The following is a 16,534-nucleotide window of genomic DNA, read 5'->3' as shown; positions in this document are numbered from 1 at the left end:
ACCATTTAACTTATGTATTACTTATTTATTAACTGTTTCAACTATGTATCTATACTTTAAGCTAACTATTTCAAACTATGTATCTATTACTTTTAGCTAACTATTTCAACTATATATATTACTTTTAGCTATCTATTTCAACCATGTATCTATTATTTTTATTATTTTAGCTAAGTATTTAATTTACATAACTATGTACTTTTTGCTTACTATTTCAACTGCTCATCTATAAATTAAAGTTAACTATTTCAACTATGTATCTTTTACTGTTACTATTATCTGTTGACTATTCCAACTATTACTTTGAGCTAATCATTTCAATTTTCATATTTATTTATTTGACTACAGATTTAAATATTTTTAGCTACATTTTTAAGCATTACTTTTTACAGAGTAGTTTATCTATTACCTTTCTTTGGCTTTTAGCTAACGAGTTCACCTGTTATCCATAATTTTATGAAATACTATGAAAAGCATTTAACGTTTTTACTTTCAGCTAACTATTTTGGCTTCTCTGCTAGCTCACAAACTAGTTCTAATGCACTCTCGTGGCATGAGTCAGGTTAGAGGTGTGTACTGTGCAGTAGCTTATTATAGCTGGTGGCTTATTAGTTATTGTGACAATAAATGTGCCAAAGCACAGCATACAAGTAGTTTAGCCACTCTAGAATCTTCCCTTCCGATAGTAACTGCAGAGTATGACTGAGTTCACCTGACTGGGGCTCACTAATATGCTGATAAACCAGACAATCCACAGCCCAATGGTAGCTGCTTTTCAAGCAGCCATGTTCTAATGCAGTGGTTCCCAACTAGTCCCCCATCCCCCTGAATGACAAGCCAAATCAAGGAACATTTTCAACTTCTCAAATTGATTTCATGAAAAGTTGGTGCAGTTTGAACCTGAGAGTACCCACTATCACAGTAGGCCAACACCAAAAAGAATAGTTAGAAATATTCCCTTTTACAGTCAATTAAAAACCCAAGAGTGCATCTTAAGGACATGATGTATTACAACATGCATAACAATTCAGTAACTTCAGACTTTTTTAACAGACTCAACAGTGCTTTCATGCACAAACATGAAATAAAAAAGTCCAACTACTGAGAAGTAGTTTCAAAAAGACTGAAATGATGTAACTTTAGCTGAGAAAACTCTCTCACTGAATCTATGACAACCAACACTGCACTATGGAAATAATTCAGTGTCTTGAGGAGCAGCGTTTACCCACAAACAACAATTAAAAAAAAAAGATTCAAGTAAACAAAATGATCTTTTCTTCTGATTACCTTATCAGTACGTAAATACTGAAAAACATTGTGCTTTGAAGAAAATGAAACACTGACATAGACCGGAGTCTGGAGGCATTAATAATGGGAGAACTGGGGATGTGTTTTGCTCCTGACAAGAGTCTCAAAGTCTGGAGTTATGGGGCGTTCACACCAAAAGCGTGTACAAAATAAAACGCGTAAAGGTTTGCCTCATTCATGATTAATATTATGAACCCAGACACAAGGGCGTATGACTTCCACAACATGTACGAAGCAGAAATAGTGGTTATTTCTTCCATGGTGGACGGCCGAAATGAACAGTTGGCGCGAATGAAGCGATTGATCACAAATAGGCTGCATGAACAGTGTGAACAGATCGCACTCCGCTGCATAAAACATACCCTTCAAAATAAAAGCACAGGAATCTTTTCTTAACATTTTCATTTGCCCGGGCAAAGACAGTGAAAACTTTTGGGTCGCGACCCACCAGTTGAGAATCACTGTTCTAACGGATCATTGACAGAGATCACAGTGATGTGTGCTTCGTGGCAAACAGAAACCAGACACAGGCCTTACCGAGCATTTAAATAACAGAAAAGCATGCTGCGGGTGATGTCACCGTAACCATGAGATTATACTGAAAAGAGGATGACTGGATGCTTCTATTAGAGGGTCCTGTGTGATCTGATCTATCCCTTTCAACAATGCCAGAGAGTCCTATTAAAAAGTGGGTCAATGTAGCTATTTTTAGTAGCCATTGCGCACCCCTTTCTACAAACAAGCAAAGGCACAAATTCTGGATGAAACGTCCCCGAGCTACACTGAACAAATATTCGGGGGGAAATGAAGGTGCTCGACTTGCCGGTAAATGGGGTGAACTATTTATCTGGTTTCAAAGTTCACCTCCCTGGGGAGATGAGAAGCCGCGTGAGGGCATGAAATGACTGAGGGGGGTTGCTTCGCCTCCTGGATTGGCTTTGATAAACTAGGGACTTGTAAGATTTGTAGGGCTCTCTGTTCTAAAGTGGGCTCCGGTTTCATCATCTCCACGTCCCGGGAACCTTGCGTGGCTACCTTGTTGTAATTCCTCCTCATTTTCTGGGTTTTTCTCTCTCATTTCGCCTTTCATTCCCAGAGAAAGTACTTGAAAAGGAAGTGTTTGCTGCCTTCTCCTCCGTCAGAAGTGACACTGTGGGCGATGATGTGACGGAGGCGTACCAGAGACAACATCCTCACATGGCACCTTATACCGGATTAATGTTCCACAATTGCACACAAAAGTTTGTCAACTAAACCGAGCCTAAAGTGGCACATGTTGGGACTAGAACCCGAGCTGTGCAGAAAAACACATTTAATCAGCAAGAAATGAAGGGAGTGAACGGTAAAAATAAAACGAGGCAGGCCTGTTTGAGGATTAGACACTGTTAATGATGGCGGGGGATGCAGCGAATTGCTGCACGTCTTTGCAATCAAGCTAAATAAATCACATGAGGCTGTGCACTGCCCCAACAAACGGGGCAAGAGAACGTCAGTGGAGCAGAATGCGATTTTGCGGCAGAGCAGAAAATGCACTGTATTCCTACAGGCATTGCATGACAAATCTGTGAACTTCTACTAAGCAGAGGTGGAGCATTGTCTGTAGGAATTCCTGAATGTCTGTTTCACCTCAGGCCCACCGGAGGCAAGAGAACCATAAGCAAACCATGGCTCATTTTGGCCTTCAACTCAAGTTTTTACTTTGACAATCAAATCAGGTGAAAAATGTTGATGACGTTCAAAGGGAGAGTCGGCAATTTGCATAGCAGGCTTTTGCAGAGATTACTCTGTACGCTAACATGCTGGTGACATCTCAGCACCTGGGAGTGGGGCGGGGGGATGAATCCATTAGTTACCAAAGGGAAGTCCCGGTTGTTGTAGCACCAGAGCGGCGGTGCGTTTATGAGAAAACCCCTCAGCAGTCTAATACCTTCTACCTTCCGGGTCATAGTTGCAGATGTTGAGACGTGGTATGCTTCCAGGAAACGACTCACCTCGAGGGAAGCGCCCATGATGTAGTCTTCAGTAAACCCTCAGAATTCACTGTAGAAGTTTCACAATTATGTTGTAAGATAATGACTCTTGTTTTGTAGAAATTAATGTCAAAACACACATTTTCCTACAGAGTTTATCGAGGTTACGTTATACCAAATGAGCATGGCAGGACACTGATGAGGCCCAAAATAGACTGCCTTGCTCAAAGGCAGCAGTTAAGAATAAATGTGTTACTTGCCACCCTTAATTCATCAGCTCTGATTTGGCTTTCATCCTCCTCCTGTTAGCACAACATATCAAAGCAAACATTTTCTGGCTACTTTTCAGTAGCAGTCGCTCACTCCGAGCTCAAGGCCAACGCGCTTCTCGGGTGAGTCAGAATACATCACAATTTGCGACAAATTATACAATATCTGATCGGTCTGATCTCCTGTCGTGTGGACGGGCCAAGTGGAAGCAGCAGTCAGTGTCCACGGTGACACGGGCTTTGTCAAAGAGCAATAGCTCGGATTGGTAATGACATCTGCCAGGAGGGCTCGTCTGCTTTACAGTCAGAGGTGGTGTGAGAAAGATGAGACAGAATCAGGATGGCAAGAGAGGGGAGAAAAACAGCCAAGGCATATTGACTTGAACGTGCACAGTAAGCTGGAACGATGGGATCTTTATAAATCATATCATATTCCCCGTCAAGTTGTTGGCTAATAAACAAAGGCTGGCTGGTGAGTTAATGCTTGTTAAACATGTTGTAATCGCACATGTAGAACATGAATTGGCTCCCTGCTGTCGTCGTGTCATCGCTGGAACAACACTGCCACTTAGTGGCTGGGTCGTCTCTCCCTCTGGACAGAACATGGCCAGGTTTTCTTCAGCACACATACAGCTCTTAGCCATGTGTGATATTTGCTCCATAACAGAACTCATGAGGATCACTTGAGGTTTCACCCCATGGGGGTAAAACACATTGCATGCTTAATGTGGAGCGTGGGGAAGAAATGTATAGCAAAAGTCTTGTTTGAACTGCTTGAACACCCCCTCCCCGTCCTGCTGGTATGATTTAAGACCATGCTATCTGTTATGTGGTGTTTACACAATGGTGTTCCACATATATCTGGTAAAACCAACTTTGCATACTTAATGGTTGCTAGATTTCAGCCTCTGGAACTATGTAAACACTTTAAAATACTATTATGCATCTCATTGTCTGTGCTCTGATTGTAGACTGTACTGCATGGCAATGTGAAGATTCCACTGTCTTTGTGTACTGTTTTGTTGTGAATACTGCCGCACACCAGCTAGCCATGGCTGGATTAACCTGCTGGAGGCCACAACTGATGGCTTTTTGTGCACCGTGTTTCAATGATGGATTACTACATAGCGACGGTCACTATGAGGCCCATCTTTAAGACATGTCAATTGATATGGTGACTTTTGGGTCATCTATCCAAAACAAATGTTCAATTAATCAACTGATTCAATGTGAACCAAAGGCTGTCAAGGACCCTGAGGATCTGGGGTCCCAGAGCAGTTGTCCACTTACTGGTTGACAATCCAGCTATCTTTATGAGGCATCAGTTAGCTTCAATTAGCTACTTTTATTGTGTTGCACATTTTAAATAGTTTCTTCATAACTGAAAGAACAACTGACTGTATTGCTCATTTTATTAAAGCGGAATCAATTGTAGTCGTGTAACTATTGGATTTTATTCAGAAGTTAACAACTGCAGAGCTGCCAACCTTTCAAAAAACCTTGGAGTGAGATTTTGTCGGGGGTGACCAACATTTTGCCGCGCACGCAGCCACACACGTTGGTGGCTCAAATATCAGGACATTTGAATTAATTTGGGGTTGTACCCATGTTGTGCGCTGCATTCTGGTGGTTTGTGGGGCCCATAGTCGTTGATAGGGCCGGCCTACTGGAGATGGACAACATTGGTTACATTCTGTGAAGCAAAGACATGGTGGTCCGCCTCCAGAAAATTTTGGTCTAAGTAGATGTTATTAAATGTTATTTCATGCATTCTAGTGGATTTTTGGTTGTATGCTAAAAATGTGCAATACCTGAACTTATTCTGATTCATGTCCATCTGCTCATGACTTGCAGGGCCTTCTAGACTTGAGCTGAACATTCAACCAGAAAACTATTGTTGTGCCTCAATGACTGTCTATGTACCACAATATATCCTAATTAATAGACCTGTGTTTAAGATTTGACCAAGGTAGGTTGATTGACATGTTGATTACAATGGTATTCAACTAATTATTAACTGAAACCTATATTGTTAGTAATTGTATTCTTAAGAGCAAAAAAGCAATAAATGACACATGATTAGTTAGGGAGAAATATTTTTCATTATGAAACAAAAAAGTGTAACAAATACAGTGCTTAGACAGTAGCCTTTTTAACCAAAACAATGGTTCAACACATAAATAAAATAACAACAAATGAGGCATCAGAGATCAGAATTTTTGACGATTTGTGGGCAAGGTTGTACTGGCCTGTGTCCTTGGAGGCCTTGATGACCGCTGAGGGGGCTCCAGGTCGGCCATCTTTATGGCCATGATGGAGGACACAGGCTATTTCTGGTCTTTGTTTTATTTAGTCCCACAACTGAAAACACCCTCTCAGCATCTGCATTTGAATGGGGCAACACCGGGACCAGCTTGGAGACGGCAGCAAGCCTCTGAAATTCTTTGGCTCCTGTCACCTATTGAAAATGAACCAAGAACAAAATGGAAAAACATACCACATTTTGTTTTCATTAATACTGTAAGTATACTGTAACAAACTTCAGATATGCATAGTTTGCATCATGTATGACACAATATATGCATGCATCAATAAAAGCAACAGATGTAGTCAAGCCACACCTGCTTATGTTGTGTTTCCTTGTTGCCATTCCAGCCCAGAAGCTGTCCATATGTGTCCATATGTGTCCATATCTGTCCATATCTCTCTGTTCTGTCTGTTGCTCCTCTGTCTGTTGTCCTGTTATTTCTATAAATTGTTCTGGCTGTTCTGACAGTGGCTGGTTCTTTAAATAATATAAAACATTTTGTTTTTGTCCTCGGCATGGCAAAGGTCTTTTACGAGACATCTTTGCTACCTTAAAGAATTAAAAAGTTTTTTAATAACTATTCTTATTTACAAAAACATGCCTAATTTGCACAAATTTCCTGTCTTTATGTTAAATTCTTTGGAATACATCTTACCTGTTCAAAGTGCTGTTTGGAAAATGATTGAGAGGGTCCTTTTCTTTGGCCTGTAAATAAAAAGATAAATGCTATGTGAGCAGCCTTAATGCTCAAAGCTATGATGTGTTGAGCATGCAGTATACAAGAGGTTAACAAGGTGCTCTCCTGCTGCTTTATGACAGCTGAGTTTACATTCAACACACAAAACACAACGAATCATTTCTTTAAAGATTTAAAGTTTAAGAGTTAACATACCTTAGTCTCTAAGTTTAAGAGAGTTAACATACCTTAGTCTCTCAGTTTAAGAGAGTTAACATACCTTAGTCTCTAAGTTTAAGAGAGTTAACATACCTTAGTCTCTCAGTTTAAGAGAGTTAACATACCTTAGTCTCTCAGTTTAAGAGAGTTAACATACCTTAGTCTCTAAGTTTAAGAGAGTTAACATACCTTAGTCTCTCAGTTTAAGAGAGTTAACATACCTTAGTCTCTCAGTTTAAGAGAGTTAACATACCTTAGTCTCTAAGTTTAAGAGAGTTAACATACCTTAGTCTCTCAGTTTAAGAGAGTTAACATACCTTAGTCTCTGTTTAAGAGAGTTAACATACCTTAGTCTCTAAGTTTAAGAGAGTTAACATACCTTAGTCTCTAAGATTAAGAGAGTTAACACACCTTATTCTCTAAGTTTAAAAGAGTTAACATACCTTAGTCTCTAAGTTTAAGAGAGTTAACATACCTTAGTCTCTAAGTTTGAGAGTTAACATACCTTAGTCTCTAAGTTTAAGAGAGTTAACACACCTTAGTCTCTAAGATTAAGAGAGTTAACACACCTTATTCTCTAAGTTTAAAAGAGTTAACATACCTTAGTCTCTAAGTTTAAGAGAGTTAACATACCTTAGTCTCTAAGTTTAAGAGTTAACATACCTTAGTCTCTAAGTTTAAGAGAGTTAACACACCTTAGTCTCTAAGTTTAAGAGAGTTAACATACCTTAGTCTCTAAGTTTAAGAGAGTTAACACACCTTAGTCTCTAAGTTTAAGAGAGTTAACACACCTTATTCTCTAAGTTTAAAAGAGTTAACACACCTTAGTCTCTAAGTTTAAGAGAGTTAACATACCTTAGTCTCTAAGTTTAAGAGAGTTAACATACCTTAGTCTCTACGTTTAAGAGAGTTAACATACCTTAGTCTCTAAGTTTAAGAGAGTTAACATACCTTAGTCTCTAAGTTTAAGAGTTAACATACCTTAGTCTCTAAGTTTAAGAGAGTTAACATACCTTGGTCTCTACGTTTAAGAGAGTTAACACAGCTTAGTCTCTAAGTTTAGGAGAGTTAACATACCTTAGTCTCTAAGTTTAAGAGTTAACATACCTTAGTCTCTAAGTTTAAGAGAGTTAACATACCTTAGTCTCTAAGTTTAAGAGAGTTAACATACCTTAGTCTCTACGTTTAAGAGTTAACATACCTTAGTCTCTAAGTTTAAGAGTTAACATACCTTAGTCTCTAAGTTTAAGAGTTAACATACCTTAGTCTCTAAGTTTAAGAGAGTTAACATACCTTAGTCTCTAAGTTTAAGAGAGTTAACATACCTTAGTCTCTAAGTTTAAGAGAGTTAACATACCTTAGTCTCTACGTTTAAGAGTTAACATACCTTAGTCTCTAAGTTTAAGAGTTAACATACCTTAGTCTCTAAGTTTAAGAGAGTTAACATACCTTAGTCTCTAAGTTTAAGAGTTAACATACCTTAGTCTCTAAGTTTAAGAGAGTTAACATACCTTAGTCTCTAAGTTTAAGAGAGTTAACATACCTTAGTCTCTAAGTTTAAGAGAGTTAACATACCTTAGTCTCTAAGTTTGAGAGTTAACATAACTTAGTCTCTAAGTTTAAGAGTTAACATACCTTAGTCTCTAAGTTTAAGAGAGTTAACACACCTTATTCTCTAAGTTTAAAAGAGTTAACACACCTTAGTCTCTAAGTTTAAGAGAGTTAACATACCTTAGTCTCTAAGTTTAAGAGAGTTAACATACCTTAGTCTCTACGTTTAAGAGAGTTAACATACCTTAGTCTCTAAGTTTAAGAGAGTTAACATACCTTAGTCTCTAAGTTTAAGAGAGTTAACATACCTTAGTCTCTAAGTTTAAGAGTTAACATACCTTAGTCTCTAAGTTTAAGAGAGTTAACATACCTTAGTCTCTAAGTTTAAGAGAGTTAACATACCTTAGTCTCTAAGTTTAAGAGAGTTAACATACCTTAGTCTCTAAGTTTGAGAGTTAACATAACTTAGTCTCTAAGTTTAAGAGTTAACATACCTTAGTCTCTAAGTTTAAGAGAGTTAACACACCTTATTCTCTAAGTTTAAAAGAGTTAACACACCTTAGTCTCTAAGTTTAAGAGAGTTAACATACCTTAGTCTCTAAGTTTAAGAGAGTTAACATACCTTAGTCTCTACGTTTAAGAGAGTTAACATACCTTAGTCTCTAAGTTTAAGAGAGTTAACATACCTTAGTCTCTAAGTTTAAGAGTTAACATACCTTAGTCTCTAAGTTTAAGAGAGTTAACATACCTTGGTCTCTACGTTTAAGAGAGTTAACACAGCTTAGTCTCTAAGTTTAGGAGAGTTAACATACCTTAGTCTCTAAGTTTAAGAGTTAACATACCTTAGTCTCTAAGTTTAAGAGAGTTAACATACCTTAGTCTCTAAGTTTAAGAGAGTTAACATACCTTAGTCTCTACGTTTAAGAGTTAACATACCTTAGTCTCTAAGTTTAAGAGTTAACATACCTTAGTCTCTAAGTTTAAGAGTTAACATACCTTAGTCTCTAAGTTTAAGAGAGTTAACATACCTTAGTCTCTAAGTTTAAGAGAGTTAACATACCTTAGTCTCTAAGTTTAAGAGAGTTAACATACCTTAGTCTCTACGTTTAAGAGTTAACATACCTTAGTCTCTAAGTTTAAGAGTTAACATACCTTAGTCTCTAAGTTTAAGAGAGTTAACATACCTTAGTCTCTAAGTTTAAGAGTTAACATACCTTAGTCTCTAAGTTTAAGAGAGTTAACATACCTTAGTCTCTAAGTTTAAGAGAGTTAACATACCTTAGTCTCTAAGTTTAAGAGAGTTAACATACCTTAGTCTCTAAGTTTGAGAGTTAACATAACTTAGTCTCTAAGTTTAAGAGTTAACATACCTTAGTCTCTAAGTTTAAGAGAGTTAACATACCTTAGTCTCTAAGTTTAAGAGAGTTAACATACCTTAGTCTCTAAGATTAAGAGAGTTAACACACCTTATTCTCTAAGTTTAAAAGAGTTAACATACCTTAGTCTCTAAGATTAAGAGAGTTAACACACCTTATTCTCTAAGTTTAAAAGAGTTAACATACCTTAGTCTCTAAGTTTAAGAGAGTTAACATACCTTAGTCTCTAAGTTTGAGAGTTAACATACCTTAGTCTCTAAGTTTAAGAGAGTTAACACACCTTAGTCTCTAAGATTAAGAGAGTTAACACACCTTATTCTCTAAGTTTAAGAGAGTTAACATACCTTAGTCTCTAAGTTTAAGAGAGTTAACACACCTTAGTCTCTAAGTTTAAGAGAGTTAACACACCTTATTCTCTAAGTTTAAAAGAGTTAACACACCTTAGTCTCTAAGTTTAAGAGAGTTAACATACCTTAGTCTCTAAGTTTAAGAGAGTTAACATACCTTAGTCTCTACGTTTAAGAGAGTTAACACACCTTAGTCTCTAAGATTAAGAGAGTTAACACACCTTATTCTCTAAGTTTAAGAGAGTTAACATACCTTAGTCTCTAAGTTTAAGAGAGTTAACACACCTTAGTCTCTAAGTTTAAGAGAGTTAACACACCTTAGTCTCTAAGATTAAGAGAGTTAACACACCTTATTCTCTAAGTTTAAGAGAGTTAACATACCTTAGTCTCTAAGTTTAAGAGAGTTAACACACCTTAGTCTCTAAGTTTAAGAGAGTTAACACACCTTATTCTCTAAGTTTAAAAGAGTTAACACACCTTATTCTCTAAGTTTAAAAGAGTTAACATACCTTAGTCTCTAAGTTTAAGATAGTTAACATACCTTAGTCTCTAAGTGTGGCGTGAGTGCGTGTGGAAACATGCAAATGCGTGTTTCACACAGCGAAACCGTGAGAGTTGGCAGCTCTGCAACTGGGACTGTGCAGCAGTTTGGTTTGTTGACGCTTCCATATCTCTTTTAATCAAGTGGACATTATGGTCGCTCTCACAATATCTAAGACTTTGTTATGGTCCAAATAATATTATTTGAACAAGTCATAACACTGTGCTCAGTCCACGCATTTGAGATATTATGATAATTATTAAGCTTTTTATGATGCTGGTAGGGTGGATTTCCAGACAAAGCCAAGCTAGCGCTGTTTCCTGCTTCTAGTCTCCTAAGCTAAGCTAACTGCCTCGCCTTAGGTTTTATAGGAAAGTCACTGCTGTTACTATATTTTGGTGACTTCCTGGAGTCTTGTCATCAGTTTTTGCCACTTCATGTGGAGGAGCTAGTGTATTTGTGAACACTGGACAGCCAGTCTGGCCGTTTGTCCCTGCGTTCAGTCTTATGCTCGGTTAAGCTAACGTCTCCTACCTTCATATTTAACAGAGATGAGTAATGGTCCTGTACTTGTATTGCTCTTTTCTAGTCTTCCGACCACTCAAAGAGCTTTAACACTACATGACATCATTCACCCATTCACACACTGATGGGAGGGGCTAAGGTTCCACCTGCACATCAGCAGTAACTAACATTCACACCCTGATGGGAGGGGCTAAGGTTCACCTGCACAGCAGCAGTAACTAACATTCACACACTGATGGGAGGGGCTAAGGTTCACCTGTCCATCAGCAGTAACTAACATTCACACACTGATGGGAGGGGCTAAGGTTCACCTGCACATCAGCAGTAACTAACATTCACACACTGATGGGAGGAGCTAAGGTTCCACTGTCCATCAGCAGTAACTAACATTCACACACTGATGGGAGGAGCTACGGCTCCACCTGCACAGCAGCAGTAACTAACATTCACACACTCATGGGAGGGGCTAAGGTTCCACCTGTCCATCAGCAGTAACTAACATTCACACACTGATGGGAGGAGCTACGGTTCCACCTGCACAGCAGCAGTAACTAACATTCACACCCTGATGGGAGGGGCTAAGGTTCCACCTGTCCATCAGTAACTAACATTCACACACTGATGGGAGGAGCTAAGGTTCACCTGTCCATCAGCATTAACTAACATTCACACCCTGATGGGAGGGGCTAAGGTTCACCTGCACAGCAGCAGTAACTAACATTCACACACTGATGGGAGGGGCTAAGGTTCACCTGCACATCAGCAGTAACTAACATTCACACCCTGATGGGAGGGGCTAAGGTTCACCTGCACAGCAGCAGTAACTAACATTCACACACTGATGGGAGGAGCTAAGGTTCACCTGTCCATCAGCAGTAACTAACATTCACACCCTGATGGGAGGGGCTAAGGTTCACCTGCACAGCAGCAGTAACTAACATTCACACCCTGATGGGAGGGGCTAAGGTTCACCTGTCCATCAGCAGTAACTAACATTCACACCCTGATGGGAGGGGCTAAGGTTCACCTGTCCATCAGCAGTAACTAACATTCACACACCGTAGGCACAGCTACAGGAGACATTTGGGGTGAAGTGTCTTGCCCAAGGACACTTCAACATGGGCTAGCGGAGCCGGGGATCGAACCACTGATCCTCCGATTGAAGGACAACCCTGCCCACCACTGAGCCACAGTCGATGAGTATCTCCTCATTCGACGAGAAAGCAAAAAACTATTCCTTTAAACAAAACTAACTTTTAAAAAGTTTTATTTTTGTCACTGCCTTTAAAACTTATGTGTACTTCGACTTTGCACACAGCTGTAATTCTACATTCCATCTCTTAACCCCAAATGTGAACCAAGCCATTCATGTGAGACTTTGTCTCGAACCCGGACGTAGAGGGTCAGGGCCTTGACCCTTTTATCTTTGAGAAACGCCGTCCTCATGTCACACTGATTTACATGTGTACTATCACTTTCAGGCTCACCAGGCACCAAGCAGACTCCCCTGAAACTCTCCATCACTGAACTAAAACGTCGCCGTGAACCAAAACCTGACAGGTCAAGTCCGGGCCTGCTGGTTATAACGGACAAGGTCAAGGTCAACAGTTGTCTGCATTCATCTGGAAGTGGAGCCCCCGGGCGGTAAACACTGTGGTCAGCTCACGCTCGGTATGTGCTGCTCTCCCACGCCACATCATTGTCAACACAAGACAACATACACTGGTCCCGAGATGCACATTACTGTGTGACAGAATTAAGTTCAATTGAAATGCAAAAGTTAACTTCATACAAAAACTATGAGAATGGGTGTAACTAAACCCCAAATGTATTTATTTGACCCTTTTTTTCTAAAGAATATGAGAGGGAAATGTTTTATATACTGGGGAGTATATGTGATACATTATCTTGTATGCTTGGCAATAATATACAAATCGTGGAAGTCATGCTGCTCTGACAACAAAGCAGTGTTTTTCTATTATCTGTTGTATAAATAAATGAAAAGGCCTTAATATACACTCAAGCCATTTGCCATGCTGGGCCAGAAAATGTGAGCTTTTGTTGGGCTAAAACATTGAAGGTTGGGAGTTTTCCAGCTCATCAGGCTTCAGCTGAGTTAATGAACCCTCATGGCCCAGCCCCCGCGCTCTGGTCTGAGCATTACTCACAGGCTAAGCAGGGGGAAAAGAAGCTGCCAGTGTTGCTACGCCTCAGCAAGCCACTGTGCGAACACGGATCATGACTGTGGAACTTATGGGGTCACGGGGTCTGCGTAACATCTGCTGATCCCGTGTGATATCTCAGGAGAGTTCAGTCAGGCCTCACTGCGACATGGATAAACAAACACAAACGTGCTGGGACATAATTGAATTACTTCCATCCAGCAAGAACATTGAAGTTGAAGGGTGGATGCCCCTGGACATGTTTGTGTGTTTGAGCTGTAAAGTCAACGGATGTCATCTCCAGAGGATGCTCCGGCCCAGATTCAACCAACTCACGTTTGGTTTCCACAAGTGTACAACGGGCAAATGAGCCATTGACACAACACTGAATATACAAAAGGTTGGCATTGAACATTTCTGCAAACCACAGATACCTTTTTTTTTTTTTATGCATGTGGATGAAAGTGACGTATCACAACTTGCGATGCACAGAACAAGTGAAGTAGTCTGTGGTGTAAAGACGAGTATGAAGAGTGAGCAAGTCCACAAAGGACTTTCACTCAGAAGACCGCAGTTTGAGTCCTGTGTGAAACCAAAGAAGGCTTTGAGTTAACGCTCAGTTACTTCATGTTTTTACACTTGTTAAACTTAATGTTACACCAGAAAGTCTTCAGTGAGTGGTTGTCATTTAGTTAACACTCGTTAAGTTGTTACGCATGTTACATTTTGTCGTTATTATTTTGACATGATCTTTTTGAAGTAGGTGTTGCCTAAACTTTACAACGTTAGCCATAAGGCATCTTGCCCTTCTGCTAGCGTCACTTTAAACCTAGTCATTTGACCCATTCTTAGTGTAAAGATGTAAATTATAGTTAAGTGTCAATCGGGTGGTTGGGGTCCCATGTATAAAGGTGTACAGTACACAATATACTACATACAGACTACCACAGCAAACACAAATAAAACTAAGATGGCGTCTACAAAGGACAACACATGCTGCACTATTACTCACACATGCCATCATAGTGCACTACATGCGGTGCCGCTTCATCTAAAACAGCCACCGAAAATATGACATGTATTATTTAACCTATTATTTATTCATGGTAAATTCCATCGGTGATGAACACATATGTCTTGGGAGAGCACCAACAACAGCATGGAGAGACTGAAGCATGAACCCAAGGAGGTACAGTAGCAGCTGAAGCGCTCGCACAGCTTGGCAACGGAGAGCATTTCCAGTTATGCAGTGTTGATTTACTTGGCCTAGATACAACAATATGGATCATTCTTATCCTTGCTCCTCCGAATGATGCGATGCATCACGGGGCAAAAGGGTTTCCGAGTTCACCGCTTTACGTAAAGCGGGTAGCAGCAGAAATCCAATGTTACGGCGCTGTCATGCTGAGATATTGCCATAAAACTGCCACCAGGTCTGTGATTCAATTATGCTCCGGTCTTTAGTTTGCCGGTTTATCACTGAATCAAATAAAGAAGGAGGTGTACGGGTTTCATGGAGATTTGAAAGAAAATACGGCTTCTTGCACCGGTGCTTCTATTAGAGCAGAGGGACATTTTAGAAATTGTAATATTAAATAATCACTGAAGCAAACAAGCTCTGGATTGATTAGAAGTAATCCCCCCTCCCTTAGAGAATATTTTTAAGGAATAGTTCAACTTACATGAGATGTGGACTTAAAAGCTACTGGCCATTTACACAATACTAAAGTGCATGAACAATCTCAGCTTGCAGTCCGTGGGAGTAGCTAAGCAACCGTGCAAGAAAAGAAACGCCTTTAGAAATCTGTCTTTGATGGCTGCAGATTACAACTGGATTTGGTTTTAAACTTCCAACAGGGCGTTGGAAGCGCTCCCTGACTGAGATGCCTTACAGTACGCTGTGTCAGACAACATTAGCTTCCACGCAGACTGATTCGTGGGAGGATAAGAAATTTAAAAAAAGCCTTATTGGCTTCCGGTGATCTGGTTCTACCCACGTTTGCTTGATTGAGTTCCCGTCCAGTGGGATTGTGAATTCCATTCACGGGCATTTAAGGAACAAGATGTCAAGACGGCAACGTAAGTCAGAGAGAGGAAATCAAAGTGAGCTAAATCTTTCATTTGTCTGTGGTTGTTAATGATTCTACACTTAGAGATGGGAGAGTTGGGTTTATTATAGAGAAGGAAAAGACATCTGCATGGTGTTCTTTGTTGTTATACACATACAGACGGCGTCGCTAAAGGAACACCTTTAGAATGTGGCGAGTCCCCTGACAGTGGTTAAACCTTCCCATGAGAAGTCACACAGCCTATGACAGCACATGACGGTGTCCTATGTCCTTTAGCCTGACTAATCGAGAGAGGACAATAAGATTGTCTATAACCTTTGTTCTAGAGTAGAGGACTATGAATGTGTGTTGAAAAGTTCCAAAACAAGAGACACTATTGTCTGAAGCTTGTGACAAACAATTATTCTCTCATCTTAATATTCACTCTCCTAACACCTCTCTTTTGGGTCTAAACTCCTAAGAAACACATCAGCCTTGAGCTGTTTTGATTGACCTTTTTTCACCCACATGTTGAGAACTTCTGTCTGCTTTGGTTCGGTAACACATTTCCATGCCTTTTAAAGATGATGCTGATATAGATTTACTCCTACTGAAAAGGATAACAACATATTGTTATTATCCTCATTTAAAGCAATAGACATCGACAGGGAATACCACTTGGACTCTGTTCGTCATTTGAAAACCCTTCGGGCAGGTGATCACAAGCTGTTAGTTGGAATGTAACTCATAAAGCACCTCCTTTTAAATTCTAAATGTAGTTTCACTTCATTCACATCTTATGTCTAGTCCATATCAGTGAAAGCAGACATACGGAAAGAAAGTATGTGGACATCCCTTGCTGCATACTTTTAAAAATAAAAATATATCAAAGTGAAAGAGTTTAGGAATTATAGATACATGTGTTCCCCTCCCCCTCATATCAATACAAAACACTAAATATTCATATATCATGACACAATGTAAACCAACATTATACTGTGTGGACTTTAAACACAACACAATGGAGGGATTCTCACAGGCTGCTGATTCACCGTGTTTCATCTGTTCATCCGGCTCCAAGTCGTGTGATTAATGGCATTACAAACATTACGAGTGCTCAAGGACAACAGCCATGGAGGAGGTGGGTCCTCCATTATTCCCCTGTCCTGCTCTATGGCCCAATTTGAGCTTATATTGTAAAATTGAGTTTAATCCACAGAGCACAACTCGTGTG

The sequence above is a fragment of the Cyclopterus lumpus genome, chromosome 4 (genome assembly GCF_009769545.1).
Source record: "Cyclopterus lumpus isolate fCycLum1 chromosome 4, fCycLum1.pri, whole genome shotgun sequence".
NCBI classification, from domain to species: domain Eukaryota; kingdom Metazoa; phylum Chordata; class Actinopteri; order Perciformes; family Cyclopteridae; genus Cyclopterus; species Cyclopterus lumpus.
Note: the sequence above shows the minus strand (reverse complement) of the source record.